Source organism: Amblyomma americanum, chromosome 2 (assembly GCF_052857255.1).
Source record: "Amblyomma americanum isolate KBUSLIRL-KWMA chromosome 2, ASM5285725v1, whole genome shotgun sequence".
Taxonomy (NCBI): Eukaryota; Metazoa; Arthropoda; class Arachnida; order Ixodida; family Ixodidae; genus Amblyomma; species Amblyomma americanum.
The window spans coordinates 81,655,174-81,678,633 of NC_135498.1; the positions used below are offsets into that span (position 1 = coordinate 81,655,174).

General features: G+C 46.6%; 1 protein-coding gene and 2 non-coding genes across 4 annotated transcripts in view; 1 reads left to right on the plus strand and 2 right to left on the minus strand.

Moving 5' to 3' along the window:
- Nucleotides 1–23,460, plus strand: part of LOC144121526 (monocarboxylate transporter 5-like) — a 171,365-nt gene that overhangs the window by 92,587 nt on the left and 55,318 nt on the right. The window lies entirely within an intron of this gene.
- Nucleotides 1,993–2,065, minus strand: TRNAK-CUU (transfer RNA lysine (anticodon CUU)). The gene has a single exon. It is a non-coding gene; the product is annotated as a tRNA-Lys (tRNA).
- On the minus strand, nucleotides 14,538–14,610 carry TRNAK-CUU (transfer RNA lysine (anticodon CUU)). The gene has a single exon. It is a non-coding gene; the product is annotated as a tRNA-Lys (tRNA).

The window sequence follows — 23,460 nt, forward strand, 5'->3', positions numbered from 1 at the left end:
GCCCGAAATGAATGCTCTATTAAAAGCGGAACTTGTTGCGTTGTTAACTGCATCAATGCTAGCTTTTTATAATTCTAAAACTGCATTTATTTGGCTAGTGGTTACGTAAACGTTGAATTTCAATCTGAAAAAAAGTCATTTCTAAGATTATGCAGGAACGACATGGAACTCTATGATAAGGTCTGCATTAATTAATTAGTAGTGAAAAACAAAGCTTTGAGGACCGAGTATTAGAAGAACCAGTAACAGTATGGGTTGGCCATTATAATTATGGCGCAACCTATTTAAGTGAACTTGAACAAAGAATAAGTACTGACACCATGGGTAGAAAATCGCGCCCTATAAGGCGATTTGCATGAATGCATGAATGGCCTTCATTATATAGTGGGCGTCGTACTCCCATGCAGCTGATGCTACATCCGCCCTTTCCATCAGCCATGAAATGTCCAACAATGGAAGGGTAGCTGCATAATCTCCTAGTAGCGTTATAAGAACGCCTTGAGCGCATGATATTTTAATAATATATCATAAAATTTTCAAGTATAAAACTACAGTCAGAACGGTGGAGAATTATTGCATAGGAAAAAAAAATCAAGCATCCGGTGTCCTGTGTTGCGAACCTCAACGAGTGAGCGAAACAGTAAAAGAGGCACTTGCGAACTCATCGTTCAAGCGCTATCCTATTTCGCCTGGAGGATACATATTCCACCTAACCTTCCTGAAAAAAAATTAATGAAACAAAACACCGGAAAAACCAAGATTGGCAGTTGCCTTTTTTCAAATAGAACAAAGTTGCAGCCAAAAGTTGTAGGTTATGGTTTTACCATTCCAAGGGCTGCCCAGGATATCCCACGGGGGTGGCGTACGTCGAAGGGGGAGTTAATTTTGGGCATTGTTCCTCTTCTAGACAAAACAAAAGGAACAAATTGCGGCATTGAGACAGCGATATATTGGTTTCACATAACGCCACGCAAAGATTAAGCTGCTTAGGTGCTTGTGAGCGGACAAAATCCCTCCAGGACAGAAAGGAGTCCCGGCCAAATTTTCGAGGTAGCGGCCGCCATCCCTTGCCTCCCATTGGCGCCGTCACTGAAACACAGCCACTGATTTCCCTTTGAAAGGTTAAAAAATAATTATCCATTCGTTTTTTCATCTTCATTGGCCGCCAAGCGGTGATGCATTAAAAAAATGGGATATTTATGAGATAACAGCATAAAAAACAGCGCCACTGTCCTGTCGGCTCCTCGTAGCCTCGCAGCGCGCCTACCGACGACGCGCTGTTTCTGCTCCGGGAGTCTACGCCAGCGCCTCGCCGCGGCAAACCGCTTGTAAAGCCTCACGGGGAGAGCGCCACTTTTGCCACTAAAAAACCTTCTAGAACACACAAAACCTTCTAGAACACTGTAGTTTAGAGGCCAGTGGAGGGCCTTTGTCCCCAATCCGCCTTTTCCCCACGACCTCTCTGCGCATGCTCAGTCCATGTTAGTGACAGGCGCATGAGACAGATGGCGGCAGCTGTCACCCCCAAGCACACACCCGCCACTTTGTAGGCGCACCTCGTCGAAGCGGATTGCGCCTGCGTCTTTTTACGTTCCTTTGTTTTCGCCACTTCCCAGATGGCGTCCCGTCGTGTGACAAAGGCGATTTGCACGTTCTTAAACTGATGACGATGATGATTATAACGCAAAAAAAATGACTTCGGTCTTGGACTGGGGCCCTATTTAGCTGCCCGCGACTTTGTTGCAAGATAAGAACTGTTCTTGATTTTCGTGTTTTGCTTTATTTAGAAAATTATTAAGACCCTCACGCTCAGCCGACACAGCTAGCCGGGCGAAGAATTTTCCACCTTCTGCGGTGCCACTAAAAAAAAGACGGCGGCCTGTGTGCACAATGGCATGGTCTGTTGCGAGCGCTGCTGTTAGATGTAACTACTGACGACAGGTATTAGATGACTGAAGTTAAAAAAAAGTAAAGAATGGGAAAAAATACAAGCGCCCAACGTGGGGCTCGAACCCACGACCCTGAGATTAAGAGTCTCATGCTCTACCGACTGAGCTAGCCGGGCGATTGGTTTCCCGCTTCCTCCGGAGCTACTTATAGATAAGGCAGCGATGCTTACATGCACCATGACATTTTTTGTTAGACAGTAGACAGTTTTAGCTGTGCGTACGCAACGGCTTAGCGTACGCAAGGAGTTTGCGGGGACGGTAGTGCGCATGCGCAGGACGCAAGCTAAAGTGTACTAGAATATTGGGTAGTGGGCTGACTGAGCTCCATCCGCTGTCGCGGTTTACGTCTCGCCTTCTAGATGGCGCCACCACTGTATTCAATGTAAGCGGCCGCGCTTTGGCCGTGCGAAAGGTACGTGGTCGCCGCTGTAGAAACGGTCTAATTTCTTGAATGCTCGTTTCTCATATAAAGAGCTTGGACAGTATGCTTGTTTGTCAGTAGTACTTCGTCTTTCTTTTCATGAGGGAAAAGTTTCTTTAATCACCATTTTTGTAACGCTGGCTTTGCTGAGCTTGCACTCGTATCGAAAACTCGCGTCTTGCGCCGTGTAAAAGGCTGTGGGGTTCCTCTCCATTGACAGCAAGTTTGGGTATATTTACTCAATAATAGCGCGACATAACAAATGAATCACTTACATTCTTGTCAAAGACAGCAGTTTTACTGCTGTCTTTGATTAGAAGGTAAGTGATCCATATGTCGCGGTGTTATCGAGTTGCGCGCGTGCAGAAATTCGTTTTCGGCGTTACCCTATTTGCAGTCCTTACAGCAATTCAGGCACCTTTGGAACGATGCCTTTCCTGTATACCTACCTATTTGACTCTGGCTGAGCATATTGTGGAAGAAAAATAGAGGTATATCAAGGAAATGTTAAGCAGCATAGATATGAAGTTTTAATCGCACATGAATGTTGAAACAAAAGGTAAACCGTTTAAAACACCTTCCATGCTGTAGCTTGTCACATATGTGCCAGAAAACATGCGCCTATACATCAGTCGTTGCTCTACATTATTCCAACATAAAACGCATTTAATTCTCCCGACACTAACATACTGCATAATTTCCTATATCTGCCTTTCCAGAGAGTGATGTTGGTATAGCCACACTTATTTTTAAGGAAATATTTTATGAAAGAAAAAGAGAAAAAAAATGCAAACAAAATGTTGGTTGAACAACTTTAACAAAAGTTTATTATCTTGACAAGCACAATGCAACAAGTAGACAATGCAGACAGCATGCACATTTCAAGAGCAGCGGCTCAACTTCAAGTGCTTTGCCTTTTGGCGCTTCCCCGACTTGTCAGTATTTATACTTTTAACATAGAAGTGAAGTCGTGTAGTGACATAGAATTTGATTATATTTGGAGAAAGGGTGGAAGCATGACTGGAAAACCAACCTCTTGGCCAAGTCTGGCTTTGACAACTGTCAGCACATCTAAAATGCTGTCAGAGTGCAGCTGTCCATGGGAGAAGCAGCCTGTGAACAAGTCCTCAAGCTTCTTTATGAAACCAAATAAGCGACCAGTTGGATAGAGGAGCCCTCCATTTCACGAAACTTTGTCAGCCTCGCAAGCTGGAAAGTTTCATCTGGGGCAGGCATAGTGAGAAGGGTCAGACAGTCTTGGCAATTAGTTTTTAAAACGCATTTTCTTGCAACATAGCCAGCGATGTGAAAAATTATTCTTGAGTCACTGCTGGCAATGTGCTGGTTGTGGTCTTGGGAGGATGGAGCCTTGTGCATGCTCTTAGCAGCACTCATTGGCAGATGAAAGTCTGCTGCATTCTGCGCAGCGTCTGGCAGGCTGTCAACTTCCAGGAGGGAGCCCAGTTCGTCCTGCTGACAGTTACCTTGACTGGCACATTTTACTAGCCCATAAAATGACAAGCAGTTAATGATAACTAGAAATTGACTTGGTGTTGGGTGGTCATTACTGCCAGAAGACTGTCGAACGATCCCAAAAAGGTTTTCAAGAGGGTCTTGACTAGTTTTGGAGGTCATTAGGTACTTAAAACCTACTTTTCTTGTAAGGTAATCTAGCAAGCCTAATGTGCTTGAAATGGTTACACGCAGACCTGTTGCCGTGGACTCACTCACAAAGCCACCTGTCCCTTTTACATGCTCCTCCCATGCTTTAAGATAGGATAAAAAATCCTGCAGCACAGCTGTTGCTCGAGAATCTGGCCGGAGGGCTTCCGCAGGGAACCGTGAAGTCATCACAGATATCAGCTGGTGGATTTTGCTGAAATACACAAAAAAGCTCTTCAGATGTTGCTTGCACCAAGTTAGACTTAAACATCATTTCCAGCTAACAAAACCATAATGCAAAGGTTTCATTACTTTTAAAATTAAGTAGCAGAAGAGAAAATAGGCATTTCACCTGAAGAATTCCTGAGTTGCATCCATTCTTCCAAGAGTGGCTTCTAACGTGTCCTTATACAGGTGAAAAGCTTGGAGCACTTTAGTGCCGAAAAGCTGGAACGCATAACTGACTCTCATCTTTTCAAATGCGTTTGGCTCAATATGACATCGTGTTATCCCTGGCATAACCTTGAGGGTAACATTGCAGGAATCCATTTTGTAGGCTTCCTTTACGTGTTGCATATCCACCTAAAAAGAAATTGGAGAGGACCCTGTTAAGCTTCAAGAGTGAGTAATAGCACAACAAAATCCTCAATAAGATGAAGAAGAGACTTACATGGCCAGCTGGAGTGTTGAATCCAGATTTCAACAATGAGTTGCGTAGACATTTGATAAGATGAGGGAAGTCGGATATAAAAAAGGTTTCGTGATGCATCGCTGGGGTGCTGAATTTTGCAGGTGGTAGACTCAGCTGATGCTTGTATCCCAAGTATCCTCCACATCCTTCTATTCCAGCTTGCGCCGTCGCATGTAATGAAATCAACAAAAAGGCCACTCTTTTCGGCCAATACGGTTGCCTCAATAACAACTTTGGCAAGAATGTCCCCCTTCATGTTGCCATGTGTGGCAAAATAGCCAATTACCTGGCTCCATTTTCCCTGAAAGGGAACAAATAGTATAACCATGCCATGGTCACATGGGACACCTTTGTCTTTGGCTGCTGTGAAAGGGCCTAGGTCTACAAAACCCTCAATAACCCCAGACGTTTTAACTGCAAAGTGTTCCGACAGCTTTAGCTCGTCTATAACTAATCCACCATGTTTTTTCCAGGCATCAAGCTCAGCTGACTTCACTTTTAGCTGCCTCAGAACTTTGTCGCTGAAGCCAAACACAGTGCGATATGCAGATACATAGCGCTTGAGAGTTGATTTGCACGGTAGGGAAAGAATGCTATTACGGCGAAGATGCTCATAACGACGAGGACTTTTCATCTTCATTATTATGCAGTCCAGGACCCACATTTTCGTGTAGCGTAGACCATTAGGTTTCACTTTTGAAGCTGCGAAGCACTGTCGAACAGCTTCCTGCTGTCTGGGGGGCAGTTTTGAGATCTGTGCTTCTAATGCTTCTGCTTGAATGGCAGCATTTTTCCCTCTCATTTTAGCAAGTTCATTTTCCACATCTCCTAGGCGAACAACTAGCCTCTTGTTTCTTCTCGCTGCAGCTCGCAGTTTAAGCACAACAGATCGGCCGCTCTTTTTATCAGTTCTTTTGACCCTCGCTCGTCTGATCTGCAGTGCTCGTTTCAAGTAGCGGCAAGACACACACTGCGTACCTGCAAGAAAAGTGCATTGAATTGAGTTCCCACGGAGCCAAAAAATCAATGAACGCAACATAAAATGAGTTGCAAATTAGGCAAAATGGACAGCATAATTACCTCTTTCAGCGACCTGACCCAGGCAATTGCTGCTGAAGTACATTTGCTCGAGGGTCACTACGTGGGATTTAAGGTTCTTCGTAAAATACCTTTCTTCATAATCTTCAAGTCGCATTACTCCAGTGCAAACACTCATGGAATAAGTTGCTCTCAGCACATCTTCTGCTTCCCCGCTTGTTTGCAATGTGCTTTCTTTTAGCAGAATTCCTCTCACAAACACTTTGTAGTAACTGTGCGTCTGTGACTGAAAGAACATTACCACTTTTTCTGAGCACACCTCATTTCTTGATGTCAACACAGACGTGCAGTACACGACACCGTCGTGTCCAGGAAACCTGTGCTTGGTCCACTGCTCCGACGGTACCTGAAGACTGTCAAATAACAGCATGGGTTCCTGCTGACCCAGTGGGCATGAAAATTCTGCATCGGCGTCCGGCTCCACGCCTGCTTCCGTCGAGGAGGCCGCGCCTTGCTCAGCAATCGTTGCAGCGCTTGTGTAGGACAGCGTCGTGTCACTGTTCGAGCACGGTCTACGCTTCGCCGGAGACGCGCAACTCTCTGACTTCCTTTTACGAGCAGGCCTCTCTTTCACAGCTTTTTTCGTCAAATACGCGGGTAGGTTTGGAAGAATGGTTGGTACAGCATCACTGCTAAGCAGTGGCTTACCACGTGGGATCCGCACTTCCTTGCCACCAATGATGTGTCATAGTCGCGAATTACGTAGCGCGGCTCAAAATGTAGTTCGCACACGGCACTTGTGTCTTCGAGAGGCTTGTCCGCTCGATGGAGGTTTTTTTCCCACAGCCTTCGAAGTGCTTCATCCTTGGGCACGCTGAATAACGACGGCTTTGGGGCACCTTTTACATGTACATAGCCCGTTTTACAGCCGGGCGCAAAACAGTGGTTCAAACGGCGTGGTGCCATTTCACACGCAATAGCGACGCACGATATACTTCCCTACGATGATTTCTTATAAACATTAGAATTGGTAATGTAAACTTCGGAACACATGAAAGAAAGCACAGCGGAGGCAGCGGCGCGCAAAGCCAGGAAGGCAGCGGCGGAGGCAGCGGAGGTTTACATTGACGACAGCGCCTCCGCGCGGGTCCCCGGGAAAACATAAAAATGTTCACATTTCCGGCGACGCGGGAGCGCACGCCGCCACCGGAGAGTCAGCTCACTACCCAATAGTAGTTCTAGTTCACTTTAACGCAAGCGCAAGCCCTGCGTCTTGCGTGCGTACGCTAGCCAGCGGACTGCGTTGCGGCGCTTGCGTGGCTTGCGTACGCTAACTTTGACAAGATGGCGGCGCCCTGCTCGCCCGCTTCGGAATAAATACATGTCGCCGCTGGATTCTCCGACGCAATAGCTCGCTAAAATGGTAGCGGTTCGCTTTTATTTCGCCTAATCTTGCCCACACGTAGCGGTATAAGCGATAACTAGCCCCTGTTTTTCAGATAATAGACAGTTTTAGCTGTGCGTACGCAAAGAGTTAGCGTACGCGAGGAGTTTGCGGGGACGGTAGTGCGCATGCGCAGAACGCAAGCGCAAGCCTTGCGTCTTGCGTACGGTAGCCTTGCGTACGGTAGCCAGCGGAGTTTGCGTTGCGGCGCTTGCGTGGCTTGCGTACGCTAACTTTGACAAGATGGCGGCGCCCTGCTCGCCCGCTTCGGAATAAATACATGTCGCCGCTGGATTCTTCGACGCAATAGCTCGCTCAAATGGTAGCGGTTCGCTTTTATTTCGTCTAATCCGACCCACACGTAGTGGTATAAGCGATAACTAGCCCCTGTTTTTCAGATAATTTGGCGATCTTCAAGCTCCTAGGCCTAACTATATTCAGTGTGTTTTCCTCGTAGCAACGACACCTGGCGAAGCAGTTTTCTAACTTTTAACCAGATCTTGCATTTTCTTCGGTTTGCATAGTTTTTCTTCTTGGAACAAAAAAGGCTCCCAATGCACTCACAGTAGTTATCAGTAATCACGGATGAAATTTTCTTCAACCGAGCGTTGATGTGGTTTGACTTCTTGTCACTAGATGGCGCCACGTGCGCCTGAGGGACGCTACGGCACGGTCAGCTAAAACTATACTTCGGAGCGGACAGCGGAACGCACGCAGCGCCGTAGCTCTTTGCGTACGCAAGCACTTGCGTACGCACAGCTAAAACTGTCTGTTGTCAGAGGCGCTGTGCTTTGTAGCCATCGATATCATTCTGAAACAGGCTTCCCTATTAAAATAAGCAAAATATATAAATACATCGTTAACCTGTTCGAACCTCCCGCACTCTCTGACTTCATGGCCACCAAACATGGAGGAAGGAAAGTACAGTGAACTAGAAAGAATTGAGGAGAGGAGGTTACGTCACGTTTTTTTAAAGCCCGTGGGCCCAAGATTCCTAGCAGTCCTTGCGAAAGCGCGTGACTTCCGGCACACTTTTTGGTGTGAAGCTCGGATAGCGAGGGTCTCTCATGAGCTTTCTTTCCTCCATGCCACCAAACGGCGCGCACTCGCTAAGCCTAGCAGGTGGTCTGTAGGTACGGAAACAATACGAAAACTTGGAGCGTTTCGTCGCTAAAAATTTGCGCCGTGGGCATCTTAATGACAAAACCAAAGCTTCGCGCGCCTTTAGTTTTCCGCGAACGTGAAACACATTGTATTGATGACGACGAATCGGTGCTGAGGCGAGCGGCCCCGCTAATCAAATTATCAAATAAATCAACATGATCAAATCATATGGCACGCGGCCTGCTTTATCGATTCACTAAAAGTGGATTTCCAGTGACAGTAGTGGAGAATTTTTTTAGGGCTCTCTGCAGCAGATCCCATAAAGATACAGCGTTTAACATTTCTGAAAATTTTGCTTCATTCTCTGCGGCTTTATGCCCTGGAACGGGGCACACAGCATTTCCCTGTGGTGCGATGAGTGCACAGGAAACCTTCTGACGCCGCGGAATGTAGTGCCAGTATAAAATACGCATACAGGCTAATGGGATAGTAGTCCTATCATGCGCGGCGCAGCATGCAGCATTTATTTCCATATTATTTATTTGTAAGCAGCGTATATTACCACCTACCCCTATCCTTTCTTACTATCACTCCCCCCTTTCTTTCTTTCTCCTCTCCCTGTCCTTTTATTCCCGCTAGTCGCAGCTCAGGCGCTTCAGGTTCCGATGTCAGAGGCCGCGGCTAGCAACATCTTTTCCTTCCATTGTTATTTTATTAATAAATAGCCACTAACAACAACATATTTGATAGCCTGCTTTAAAGTGCGCATGCGCCAAACGCTATATAACATCAAGAATTAACATACACTGGTGTTACGTACGCTAAGTTCCCGAGTTTTGCGTGCGTGCTCTAAAACCTCGTTTACAAAATGGCTGCGCCCTTCGAAGCAGGACCTCTCGCCTCGTACTGAATTCGTCGTTGTTGCTGCTGTTTTGAATACGGTCACTGGCCATAAATGGGGCACCTGGCTTTCGCTTCGTCTAATGACGCCTATAATGAAGCGTATGAACGATAATTCCCTTTTTTTTATTTAGAGTGACGTTTCTGTCTCTTTTAGCCCTAAAGGGAAGCATCGATTTGTTGGCAATAACGCTTTCTGTTCTAACCGCCAGATGACGCCACTAGGCTAACCTTTTAGGTTGCCTCGATACCAGCGCCGCCGAGGTGGCGACAACTTCAGCGGCGCCGCCATATTGAATCACACGGGATCAGCGGCGCTAGCGTTTGTAACGGCGTTGTTCGGGCTCTCGGCGTACTTCAAAGTGCTTTAACTTGAACGGCCTTTTGCAGCGAGAGCTACACTGGGCTACCAGTCGAGCATTTCGCGGTACATGGGAGGGGCCAGTTGTGATTCAATATGGCGGCGTCACTAAGTTGTCTCCACCCGGCGCTGGCATCGAGGCACCCTAAACCGTATCGTTCTGTCTCCGTTTACACGAGCTGTCTAAAGGCGCGCTCACATTAGCGGGAAAACGCGCAACGCAGGACGTTTTCCGCGTGCCGCTTCCCGCGCAAGCCGGTTTTTCTCCCGCGGACAGCCTGCTGTGCCGTCCCGCGGAGCGATGGGTTCGGTACCTATTTTTCCCGTGCCGCTGACGAGAACAGCCAATGGGCGCCCACCGGGAACCGTGACGTCGGTCCCAGTTCAGTGACCCCGTCGGCGGAGGCGGAGGCTGCGCGCGTCCGGCCGGCCGGCCGGGCACTCGGCGGCTGCTTTGCCAGGGCGACGGGAGGGGAGCTAGCAGACGATCAAGACGACGACGCGAGAAAAGGGTGCGCTTTCCAGTCTTCTCTGGTGTCACGTGACTATCCCCTTCTCTTTCTGCTCGTTCGGGTCCTCCCTCAGCGCCTCCTCTCTCCACATTCCAAGACAACCGCAGCGAGAAAACGCGCGCAGTGTGAGCTGCGAGGCAGCGTCGACGTTGACGCTGTGCCGGCGCGGGAAGCTTCCCGCTAGTGTGAGCGCGCCTTTAAAGTGCGAATGTGATCAATGGCGTAACATCATGCAAAATGCTTGCGTTTAGCGTACGTAAGCGTGCATAGGGAGATGGTATGTAGACGGCATCGATTTATACTGTTTTCTAACCATATCTGTGTACTTCGCGAGCAGACGACACGCAGACGGCAAGGCGCGGAATAACACGTCTAACGCGCTCTCCCGATTGGCTGAGGAGGTCTCTGCCTTTGGTAGTGGTGCAAGTTAGTTATGGGATGGAGTATAGTTTCCTCTCTGAAAAGGTCGGGGCGCAGCATGTTTTACACCCGTAAATGGCGCGCGCTTTTTTCGAAGTAGTGGAGCGCCAGCAGCCCTTGACGAGCTGCGCGAGGGGTGGTGGTTAGCTCACATATTTAGTGCGATAGCGTTTATAGTGACAGAAAGAATAAGGGATACGGAGAAAAAAAAAGAAAGCAGAGGGCCCAACGTAAGCTCGAGCCCACGACCCGGAAATTAAAGGGAAGCTGAAGCATTTTTCGAAAAAAAAAAGTTTCCTGTGCCATTTCATAGTTTTTAGTCCGCTGATAAAGAATATCTTATTCAAAAAGGGCGGAAATAAACGCAAACAGCTGCTTTTTTAGAAGGAAACGTGTCCCATCGCCTCAGGGTGCCGAGCGAACGCTGCTGTTGCCCGCGATTGGCAGGGTCCGTCGTGACGTCGTCCACGGGGTTCTCCGACCAGCACCGACGGCGTTGCTGCGTAGCGCGTTACTTCGGCTGGCTTGAGAACTGCGTTCTGCAAATTATGGATAATTCAAACAGTATTGAACTGTTTGGACTCTCACCATACATGTCCGACCCATCGATCAGCAGCTTCAGATAAGGACGGAGCCGACGACGCCGTGGAGTGTGCCGGCAGCGAAAGTCAAGTCTCGACATTTTAACGTGCTAACATCTCGACTGATACGCATGTTATGCGTAGGTGCACGCGCGTGCATATATTTTGCGTAGGTGCATGTACAAGTGGCAATAAAAAAAAATGAAATCGCGTCGAAACATTGTTGTGTACTCGCTGCTGCATAAAAGCCGGACAACCATCTTTTTGTAACGCCTGTAAACATGATCGAATTCAAATCGCCGGCATACTTACACAAGTCGCGCGAGTTAAAGCATTTGTTTGTTCATTTATTTACAGTGACGTGTCTAATTGCACCCGAAAGAATTTTAGAACTACAAAAGAATGCCAAACTGGATGAGTTGGAGAGGGTTCACTGATGTATACTGCAGCGCGAAGAGATGAGACGACGGAGGAAGCTCTCGTGTGCGCTATTCCTTCTGTCGCATTTTCGGGCTATTTTTCAGCCACGAAACTTCTGCACTTACCCCGTACGTTTTTTTTTCTTCCGCATGCTGAACACGCTTTTGAACAATAATTATGGCTGCGTTTCGGAGCTCGCAGTGCTGCTCATCAAAACTAGTGTGCTGCGAGATATATATAGTTGCTGCTCTTGAGCATCGAGATAAACAGCAGAATTACTTGTGGCAGATATATGCTCACCGCAACTCGACGTCTTTGCTGTTCCGACTGAAGGACAAATTTGCATGAATTGTGACGCCACCCTTATGAAACCTTTCCATAGACTGTCTGCAGACTTCTTACAGACTCTGTTGCTTTCCTACAGACATTTCCTTTTGTCTATATTCATAATCTATAGTCTGTCCATAGAAAAAAGTCTGCTAAATGTGTATGGCCAAAAATCTATAAATTGTCTATAGGGTTTGTATTGCCTGTAGACTAGTCTATATGATATGTCTATAGAAAATCTATAGGCTCTATAAACAGAAGTAAATGGACAGTCTATATACTGTCTACAGAAATTTTTGTAAGAAGATTGTCCAACGTCAGCCATGACCAGGCAAATGTTTGCATTGCTCAAGTATACTAGATAGATATAATCAGCTTTTTGTTCAATTAGGCGCAGCTGTATGCGCTGCGCGCTGATGAGAGATTAAGAGGATTGCTTGAGCTGCCAGGAGGTGCAAGAAATCAGGAAAAAACAAAAAGGCACACAGTGCGTAACGAGCTCAAAAGAGTTGAAGACTGTGTGCCTCAGTGAGGCAGTGCTGGAAGTCGCTTTAGCTCAGCATGGATATGAACCAGCTGGAAAAGGCAAAAAAGTTTACAAACAGGTAAGAAAGTAATATAACGAAAAGAGAAATGTTGATGCAATAAACATATTTTGTGCAGGCAGTTACGGTATACCGTGTATACTGCCAGTTTGCCTGGATAGCGTGGAAGAGGCTGGAGGAAGACATCCGACGGATTCTACCAAGTTGTGGGCTGAGAATTGTTCGAAAGGAGTACCATGCCAAAACTGGTTTATATACCGGTTTCAAGCATTACGTACACAGAACGCCCGAACCATAGAAAGCAAACGGAACTGGCTGTACAGAGCGTTGTTCACCAAAGCGCGGGCCGCAGCGGAGGAAGCAAAACAGGGCGGCCGGCCGACTCTCTGTGAATAGCGTCACTTCCGCCATATCTTCATTTTTGCCCCCCCCCCCCCCCCCCCGGCGCTTCCGGAAGCGACGAGAGCGTGCCGGCGGCGGGTTTTTGAGAAGCAATTGCAGCTCTTTTTGCGGACAGAATCGAAAAAAAATTACACACATCAGTTCCAAGGCCCAAGCTTCTTCCCGACCACAGCGTTTCATGCAGTTTGAAAATTGTTTCAGCTTCCCTTTAAAGGTCCCATGCTCTACCGACTGAGCTAGCCGGGCGATGATTTTTGCGCTTTCTCTGGGGCCAACTAGAGAGAGAGAGAGAGAGAGAGAGAACTTTATTTGGGTGCTTTCAAGGGCTTGGCGTCTCGAGGCCTCCGTCGTCTTCACTGCGCTGGTGACTTGAGGCCTCTTCTTAAGCAAGGTTGGGCCCCTATTTCAGGGCTCCACTGAGTCTAGCTACCTTACTTGCGTGCTGTACTGAAGCCCTTTGGGCCGTGAGCTCGCAGCTGGTGAGCCGACTCTCCCAATGCTCCGCACTCGGGTTGTTGTGTTGGTGGAATGTTTGGTTGCGTTTACATTCCCATGTGATGTGGTAGAGTGTGGGTGTGGCCCCGCACCAGGGGCAGGTATCTCTGTACTGCGTCGGGTACATTTTGTTTAAAATGTATAAATTTGGGAAGGAGTTTGTTTGCAGTCTGCGCCAAAACGTTGCTTCCTCTTTCGTCAGGGCTTTATGCGGTGGGCGGTATTTAGCTCTCGTCCCCCCGTGTAGCTTTAGGACGTCTGTATATCCTCCCTCACACGCGTGTGGGCGATACTCCGGGGCATGCGACTGCCCGGCTCGGAACGTGGTTTCTCGAGCTATGCTGTCTGCCCTTTCGTTGCCCTCTATGCCTGCATGGGCCGGAATCCAGATTAACTTGTGTGTAATGTCTCTCCTGGCGAGCTTGACCCCGCCGAGGATTTTTAAGGCGGTTCTGCTTATCCTGCCCCTCGTGTAATTCCTGCACGCCTCCTTTGAGTCTGTTAGGATGATTAGAGGCCTGCCTGTTCTGTAACCTTCTGCTGCCCCCAGGGCCACGGCAGTTTCCTCGGCCTCTGCGGTACTGGCCATTTTCGCCGTCACGCATGTGATTAGGTTTCCTGTGGAATCTACCACCACCGCTGTGGCCGCGCGGTCCTCTCCTCGCGGGAATGTGGCGGCATCCGTGTATACCGTATTGCTCAGTCGCGCTATTGTGTTTTCCACAAGTTCAGCCCGCGCCTGTCTCCTGCGCTCGTGGAGGTTAAGGTCCATGTTCTTGGGTAACGGCCTAACGTTTATTGTTTTTCTTAGTTTGTCGGGTACGTCTGCGTATCTGTCAGCGTATCCGCTCGTATCCCTTCCCAACCTAGTCAGGAGTGCTCTCCCGGCAGCAGTGCTCCTGAGTCTGATCTTCGTTTCGAGCAAGGCTTCCGCCAGTTCGCTGAAGGTGTTGCTGATGCCCAGTTGGAGCAACTTCTCGTTCAACGTGTTTTTTGGCAGGTGAAGGTCCGTCTTGTAGGCTTTCCTGAGTATCGTATCCGCCTGTTCCCTCTCTCCCTTGGTCATCGGGTCGCATGGTAGTGAGTACATGACTCGGCTGACGACCAGGCTGCCGACGAGAGATAGGGGAACAAAAGCTTGCACATAAAATGGCCATTTCTGTTGACAGAGGCTATACTACGCAGCCGCAGATGTTATTCTTCCATAACGTTGCGAATAAAAAAGAACAGAAAGAGATACAGAGCAAAAAAAATGATAATAAAAGCGCCCAACGTGGGGCTCGAACCCACGACCCTGAGATTAAGAGTCTCATGCTCTACCGACTGAGCTAGCCGGGCGACGATACTTCCGCTTTCTCTAGGGCCACCTAGCGATAAGGCAACAAGAGCCTACGCGCTGAATGGCGTTTTCTGTAGTCAGTCAGCCGCAGATGGCTTTTTGGACACTGGTTGCGAATAAAACCAGACATTCATTCGGTAAGGCTAAATAAAGGAATGAGAAATAATGGCCCCTGCCTGCACCACTTGCCTATAACAGTCTAATAAAAACAGACAGAACACCACTTGCCTACAACAGGCTAATAAAAACAGACAGAAATTAGGATGGGCGAGTAAGAGAAATAAGAATAAATGGGTGCGTTCGGATTCTCTAGGCGTCCGACAAGACGTTTAGTGTGACGTCTAGGAAGCCGTCCACATGTCCACATATTGGAACTTGTGTACTGCTTACTCCGTCTCACGGCATAAAAATGTAACAGAAACTTATGGACAGTTATACTATAATTTTCGTTAAAATTTGCAATAATGAACATTAAAAACGTGATGTCAACAGATTTCCCATTTTTTGCTGCAATAATTTTGCGCGTATATCAGACTGGTGGCGGCGCCTATCGGTCAGTCTATTTATAGCAGACGGCAGTGCAAAACTGCGCTATTAGCTCGCTCTCCGAAATCGACGTTAACGGCACATGCCATCATTCTTTTATTATTGATGCTGAACTGTACATGCCCTTGAACGTGCTCGTCGAGATGGTCCTGAAAACATAAAAAGAATACGAAAGACTTTAAGCACAAAATTAGTATGCAGAAAAGCACATGCCTGCCATTAAACTTGCTTTCTGCCGTTCGTGGCATGCACTCGGCGACGGCGAAAAACCTAAAGACAGCAGCGAGCTTTAATCCTGCACAGACTAAACTCAAGGTGCAACATGCCGGCACCGTCAGGTGTGTTTGTTCTGAGACTGTAGAGTATAACAACATGTAACGCGAAAGAGTTGATGCAGCTAATACAGCAACAGAAGAACACATTTGTATGCAGTTACGCCAGCCGTCTTGACACCCGGCAAGGAACACAAAGACAGCTTCGAATTTTAATCTATAAAATCAAGGCGCTAAGAAGCGGCATCGTCAGGCTATAAACAGACCTACAACGTCTGCTGCTGTAGCTAAGCTCTCCACCGCACGATTCCCTCTTGCGTGATTCACCAATATACACTACTAGGAATCACACGTCCAGAAGACTGCTTAATTAGCCTCTAGTTTGCGGACCAATTAACTTTACGGAAGATGCAGCGATGGCGTAGAGGTAGAACATCCGCCTCGCGTGCAAGAGGACCGGGGTTCAAATCCTGGTGCCGCGCAATTCTCCACCGGGTTAAAAAAAAAAAAAAAAGATCCGCGTGTCGATGGAATTGCATAACCAGGCCTGGAGTGCGGCCTTATCTTGGTGACCAGAACCGACAACGCACTCTCTCACCAGAGCAGGATTTGGCCACCCTGGTGTAGTACTTGGCCACAACCTTCTATGATCAAACCAATTAACCCTCGGCCCTCAGTCCCCAGCGGCTGCAGAGCAACTGACCACGGCGGCGGTCAGACCTGTGACGCAGCGGAGGGTGCTAAGAATCTCTGGCTCCGGACAGGCCGCCATTGGAATCTGAACCTGGCAACGTTTAACGCTAGAACTTTAGCTAGTGAGGCTAGCCTAGCAGTGCTGTTCGAGGAACTAGCGGGAATTAAATGGGATGTGATAGGGCTTAGCGAAGTTAGGAGGACAGGTGAGGCGTATACAGTGCTAAAGGACGGACACATACTGTGCTATCGCGGGTTAAAGGATAGACGAGAACTAGGTGTGGGTTTCCTCATTAATAAGGATATAGCTGGCAACGTAGAGGAGTTCTACAGTATTAACGAGAGGGCAGCAGCAATAGTAATTAGGCTGAATAGGAGGTACAAGCTGAAAGTGGTGCAGGCCTACGCACCCACATCCAGCCATGATGACCAGACCGTTGAAAGCTTCTATGAGGACGTAGAATCAGCAATGAATAGAGTAAAATCGCAGTACACTGTACTGATGGGCGACTTCAATGCGAAGGTGGGCAAGAAGCAGGCTGACGACCACGCGGTAGGTGACTATGGGATAGGCTCTAGAAATAGCAGGGGAGAGTTATTAGTCGAATTCGCGGATAGAAATAATTTACGGATCATGAATACCTTCTTCCGCAAACGAGAAAACAGGAAGTGGACCTGGAAGAGCCCCAATGGTGAGATTAAAAATGAAATCGACTTCATACTATGCGCTAAACCTGGCATCATTCAGGATGTGGCCGTCCTCGGAAGGGTGCGTTGCAGCGACCATAGAATGGTGAGGTCTAGAATTAGCTTAGACTTGAAGAGGGAACGGAAGAAGCTAGCGAAGAAGAAGACCATTAACGAGTTAGCCGTAAGAGGGAAAGCACAGGAGTTTAGGATAGCGCTGCAAAACAGATACTCGGCTTTAACTGAGGAAGATGATCTTGATGTTCACTCAATGCACGATAACCTGACATCAATAATTACGGAGTGCGCAGTAGAAGTAGGCGGTAGGACAGTTCGAAAAGATACCGGGAAGCTATCTCAGGTGACGAAAGATCTGATTAAGAAGCGCCAAAACATGAAGGCATCTAACACTACCGATAGAATAGAACTAACGGAGCTATCAAAGTTAATAAATAAGCGCAAGGTAGCCGACATAAGGAAGTTTAATATGGAGAGAATCGAGCATGCTATAAAGAACGGAGGTAGCCTAAAAACAGTGAAGAGGAAACTAGGCATAGGTAAAAACCAGATGTATGCATTAAGAGACAAGCAGGGCAATGTCATTAGCAATATGGATAAGATAGTTAACGTAGCCGAAGAGTTCTACACAGAGCTGTACAGTAGCCAATGTAATCAGAGTGCCAATGAGAAAGACAGCAGTGCACAGCAATGCGTCATCCCGCCAGTAACGAAAGATGAAGTAAAGAAAGCCTTAGAAGCAATAAAAAGGGGAAAAGCAGCTGGGGAGGATCAGGTAACAGCAGATCTGTTGAAGGATGGAGGGGACATCGTGCTAGAAAAACTAGCCACCCTGTATACGCAATGCCTTATGACCTCGACTGTACCAGAAGCTTGGAAGAATGCAAACATTATCTTAATTCATAAGAAGGGAGACGCCAAGGACTTGAAAAATTACAGGCCGATCAGCTTACTATCCGTTGCCTACAAAGTATTTACTAAGGTAATCGCTAATAGAGTCAGGGCAACGTTAGACTTTAATCAACCAAAGGATCAGGCAGGCTTTCGTAAAGGATATTCCACAATAGATCATATTCACACTATCAATCAGGTGATAGAGAAATGCGCAGAATATAACCAACCTCTATATATAGCTTTCATTGATTACGAGAAAGCATTCGACTCAGTGGAAACCTCAGCAGTCATACAGGCATTGCGTAATCAGGGGGTAGAAGAGCCTTATGTCAAAATACTGGAAGATATATATAGCAACTGCACAGCTACTATAGTCCTCCATAAAGTCAGCAATAAAATTCCAATAAGGAAGGGCGTCAGGCAAGGAGACACGATATCGCCAATGCTGTTCACCGCATGTTTGCAGGAGGTATTTCGAGGCCTGAATTGGGAACAGTTGGGAATAAGAATAAATGGAGAATACCTAAATAATCTGAGATTTGCTGATGACATTGCCTTGCTGAGTCACTCAGGAGGTGAACTGCAAATCATGATCAACGAGTTAGACAGGCAGAGCAGATCGATGGGTCTAAAAATTAACATGCAGAAAACCAAGGTAATGTTCAACAGTCTAGCAAGGGAACAACAGTTCACAATTGGCAGCGAGAGCCTAGAAATTGTGCCGGAATACGTCTACTTAGGGCAGGTAGTGACAGCTGATCCGGATCATGAGAGGGAGATAACTAGAAGGATAAGAATGGGGTGGAGCGCATATGGCAAATTCTCGCAGATCATGAGTGGCAGTTTACCAATTTCCCTCAAGAGGAAAGTGTACAACAGCATAATCTTACCGGTACTCACCTACGGGGCAGAAACGTGGAGGCTAACGAAAAGAGTTCAGCTTAAGTTAAGGACAACGCAGCGAGCCATGGAAAGAAAAATGATAGGTGTAACGTTAAGAGATCGGAAGCGGGCAGAGTGGGTGAGGGAACAAACACGGGTTAATGACATCCTAGTCGAAATCAAGAGAAAGAAATGGGCTTGGGCAGGGCATGTGATCCGAAGGCAAGATAACCGCTGGTCTTTAAGGGTAACGGAGTGGGTTCCAAGAGAAAGTAAGCGTAGCAGGGGGCGGCAGAAGGTTAGATGGGCGGATGAGATTAAGAAGTTTGCAGGCAAAGAGTGGATGCAGCTGGCAAAGGATAGGGTTAATTGGAGAGACATGGGAGAGGCCTTTGCCCTGCAGTGGGTGTAGTAAGGCTGATGATGATGATGATGATGATGATGATGATAACTTTACGGAATGACTCACATTTGAAGGACGGTGCCTACTCATACTCCGGCTGCAGTCCGACGCGCTCATTCGTGTAGTGCATCAGCTCCTCCATCTTTAGACGGGAAGTTAGCCTGCATTGATGTTGACTTCGGCGAAGCAGTCATCTTAGACGACTTCGTGAGAAATGGAACGCGTCCCAAGATGGTGGCTGTCCGGCTAGACGTCTAAGTAGCCGTCTACTCGCAGGTATTGGAATGCACCCATTATTGCCCAGCCCGCACCGCTTAAAGCACAGCGGGCTTAATAAAAACAGACATTCAGTAGGTTGGGGCAACCTAAAAGTATGAAAAATAATAGCCTCTGCCTACACCACAGAAAAAATAGGTGATACAGAGCAAAAAAATAATATATATATATATATATATATATATATATATATATGAAATGAGGGGCTCGTTTGACAAACATATTAAGGAAACCAACAGTCACCGAAAATTCAGGTGCATAGGGGAATTTTTTCTATTTTTTTAATTTCTAGTGCCAATCAATTGCCTTTAAAGAAAATTATTTATAAACCAGCAGAAAAAACAACCATGCCGCCGGTGGGATCCGAACCCACGACCTCCGAATATCGCGTCCGGTGCTCTTACCAACTGAGCTACGGCGACGGCTGTCCAATCTGCTGCTTTCGTGGGTATTTAAGTTTTTGCGTGTAAGCGAACTTTGAGAGTGTTCACCAGCGCCACCCTCGTCCTTAGCGGTGGACGTAGCACGTCCTGTAATACCGCAAATGTGACGCAGAACGTCATCTAATGGCGAGGGCAGAAACTGTGCGAGAGCCCTCTTATGCTACCTATGGGATCCAGACTGCCAGAACCAAGACCCCCGTTAAGCTATTAGCAGTCAAACGAGCCCCTCATTTCATTTGTTTGTCTGCTAATAGCTTAACGGGGGTCTTGGTTCTGGCAGTCTGGATCCCATAGGTAGCATAAGAGGGCTCTCGCACAGTTTCTGCCCTCGCCATTAGATGACGTTCTACGTCACATTTGCGGTATTACAGGACGTGCTACGTCCACCGCTAAGGACGAGGGTGGCGCTGGTGAACACTCTCAAAGTTCGCTTACACGCAAAAACTTAAATACCCACGAAAGCAGCAGATTGGACAGCCGTCGCCGTAGCTCAGTTGGTAAGAGCACCGGACGCGATATTCGGAGGTCGTGGGTTCGGATCCCACCGGCGGCATGGTTGTTTTTTCTGCTGGTTTATAAATAATTTTCTTTAAAGGCAATTGATTGGCACTAGAAATTAAAAAAATAGAAAAAATTCCCCTATGCACCTGAATTTTCGGTGACTGTTGGTTTCCTTAATATATATATATATATATATATATATATATATATATATATATATATATATATATATATATATATATATATATATATATATATATATATATATATATATATATATATATATATATAAGCGTGGTGCGATAATCTGGCTGGCATAATAATAATAATAATTGGTTTTTGGTGGAATGGAAATGGCGCGGTATCTGTCTCATATATCGTTGGGCACCTGAACCGCGCCGTAAGGGAAGGGATAAAGGAGGGAGTGAAAGAAGAGAGGAACAAATAGGTCCGTAGTGGAGGGCTCCGGAATAATTTCGACCACCTGGGGATCTTTAACGTGCACTGACATCGCACAGCACACGGGCGCCTTAGCGTTTTTCCTCCATAAAGACGCAGCCGCCGCGGTCGGGTTCGAACCCGGGAACTCCGGATCAGTAGTCGAGCGCCCTAACCACTGAGCCACCGCGGCGGCTAATCTGGCTGGCACAGTTTAAACCTTCTTGTACTACCGGAGGAGCCAGAACGGATTGATTTACTGGTGGTTTGGCGCGACTCAAGAAGGTTTAAACTGTGCCAGCCAGATTATTGCACCACGCTAATTTATATATATATATATATATATATATATATATATATATATATATATATATATATATTGATTTACTGATGGTTTGGCGCGAATCTAACTGGCACAGTTTAAACCTTCTTGAGTCGCGCCAAACCATCAGTAAATCAATATATATATATATAAGCGTGGTGCAATAATCTGGCTGGCACAGTTTAAACCTTCTTGAGTCGCGCCAAACCACCAGTAAATCAATCCGTTCTGGCTCCTCCGGTAGTACACAGCACAGCTCCCTGTAACGTGGTACAACAGTTGCAAAGAAATGTTCACGTGGAGAGCGCACTTCAGCGTTTGGATTGCTGAACTGCGTCTATGTTGTGCGCAAGCTGTAGAAGCCAAGGAAGAATATCGCATCAAATGGAATGCCATCTGTTGTGTCGGTCGGTAGGAATCTGATGCCATATGGATCTAGGGGTAACTATTGTTTAAAAATTCGGTGAAGCACTTCTCAGAAACAAAATGGGTCCCAGCAATACAAAAACGCGTGTTTTATTGTTTCAGCTTTCTTGCATAGGTAACAGTCAGTTGACCAAAGAACGAAACTGCCTTTATCTTTCATTCTTGTTTTTACTGATACGTATTAGTGTGTAGTTTAGAGAAAAAGTTTTGACCGACGGTAATACTGCCATCTTTTTAACTCATTTCCGGAGTTAGTTAAAAACCTATTTTCCTGTGCCTACACGGTGTTGTATGCGGTAAATGGGTGCTGGAAGCACAGTATCCCCTTGATATTTGTGCAACTTTATGAGCGTAACACGGTGCATCTTTTGAATGCTGACGCGCGGGGCGCACAGGACTCTCATTAAATACCACATCTTCGATATATGGTTGCACAGGTAGCAGGCAGTGGCGCGCGACAGCATTGACAGTTATCTTCCCAGCCAAGCATCAGCCTTTTCTTTTGCTCTCGACACTTGACCGCCCCAGTTAGGTCGGGAGTCCTGATAGCATGTCGCTGACGGGTTATAATCAGATAACAAAACACTGGGATTTATTAAAAGTCACCTTCGCCTCGCCACGCTTGACATGAAATTGCTTGCTCATAAGTCACCCGTTCAACCCTAACTAGAATATGCGATAAGCAATAGAATCTGTGGTACTCTAATAGGGCGGCTGTTCAATGACGAACAGAAAGGGGATATTTATAAGGTTAGCATGGTGCGGGTCTCATATGGCGGCTGAAAAAATTGGTCCTCTAAAACCAATTTTTCCCACTGTTCCCTGTGTTTGCCGACAGGTTTAGGTTCTCATAGTTATATCGCTGGTTACAACTTATATGTGAAAAAAAAGTAACTGATTATGAATAATGAATTATAAAAAAGCAACTGAATTACACGGGAAGTTACCGTAAGAAAAGGTAATTGAATAATTACAAAAGAAAAGAATTCAGTGATTACAACTTATCAGTTATTTTTAACGAGTTACGTAAAACTGTGATTTCAGTGCCTAATTCTGCTCTCCATGAACCAAATTCGATTTCAAGAAAGTGCATGGGTTAATATCACTATCACTCGCTCGTGAATGATTCGTCTATCGGTCTATCGTGTCAGATTTTGTTTCACTGCGTAAGCCTTCTTATCGCTGATTGCACTCTTTGTTGGCGCTTCGCCTAAGAGAACTCTTTCAGGGAGTGCGTGTATAAGGGCTTATCTTTCATTGTCAACATGCTCTAGCCAATACTTGAGCCTTTTTATCAGCGCTCTGTTTTCTGAGCAGCCGGAACAAAATGGAGTCGGTGTTGCGTCTTTTTCTTTTGTGTCGCAGAGTATAATGTAACGGGCCCATCTTAATTTCTTCAAAAGGGGCTCACACCTCACCTGAGCGTTTTTTCGGCCTTTAGTAGCTTTCACTCTTTCCTTTAGGCTGAGTCAAAAAACTTCAATTTCCAGAGGTCCCCAATTAGCGGCTCTTTTGTATTGTGGAAAAAGAAAATGATGTATACACAGGAGGAAACATGCGTATATTAACAAAAAAAAATTGCTGCCTAAACTAGGTTACAGCTGAGTTAACACATTCGGCAAGAGCTGTCGTGTCCCTCCATTTTCTCCCCCTTTTTCCCTTTCTTTCTCTATTCTTCTTCTTTAGCTATTCTTCCCTTATCTTGGTTTTTCTCTTCTCTCCCCCTCCTTTCACCTCTGCTTTCCTTTCTTCTCTCTCCTGGCGTCACTCGGCTTTGCTCGCGGATTTCTGCGGCAACTATACAACTGGCGTCAACTATACACGACAGCTTAGGGCAGATTCCCATTAACAGCTCACCCTGTATAAAAGGTCATTATACCTGGAAGATTCAATTCAAAGAGAGGTTACTTTAGTCAGAAGAAAGGAAAGCCCCTACAAAATAACGATAGAAAAGCATAGACCGTCTATGTCAGTCTATGCGTTATGAGAGTATGCGTTAGCAGAGTTCCGGATGGAGCAACCGCTGCCGCTGACAGGTTGAGACAGAG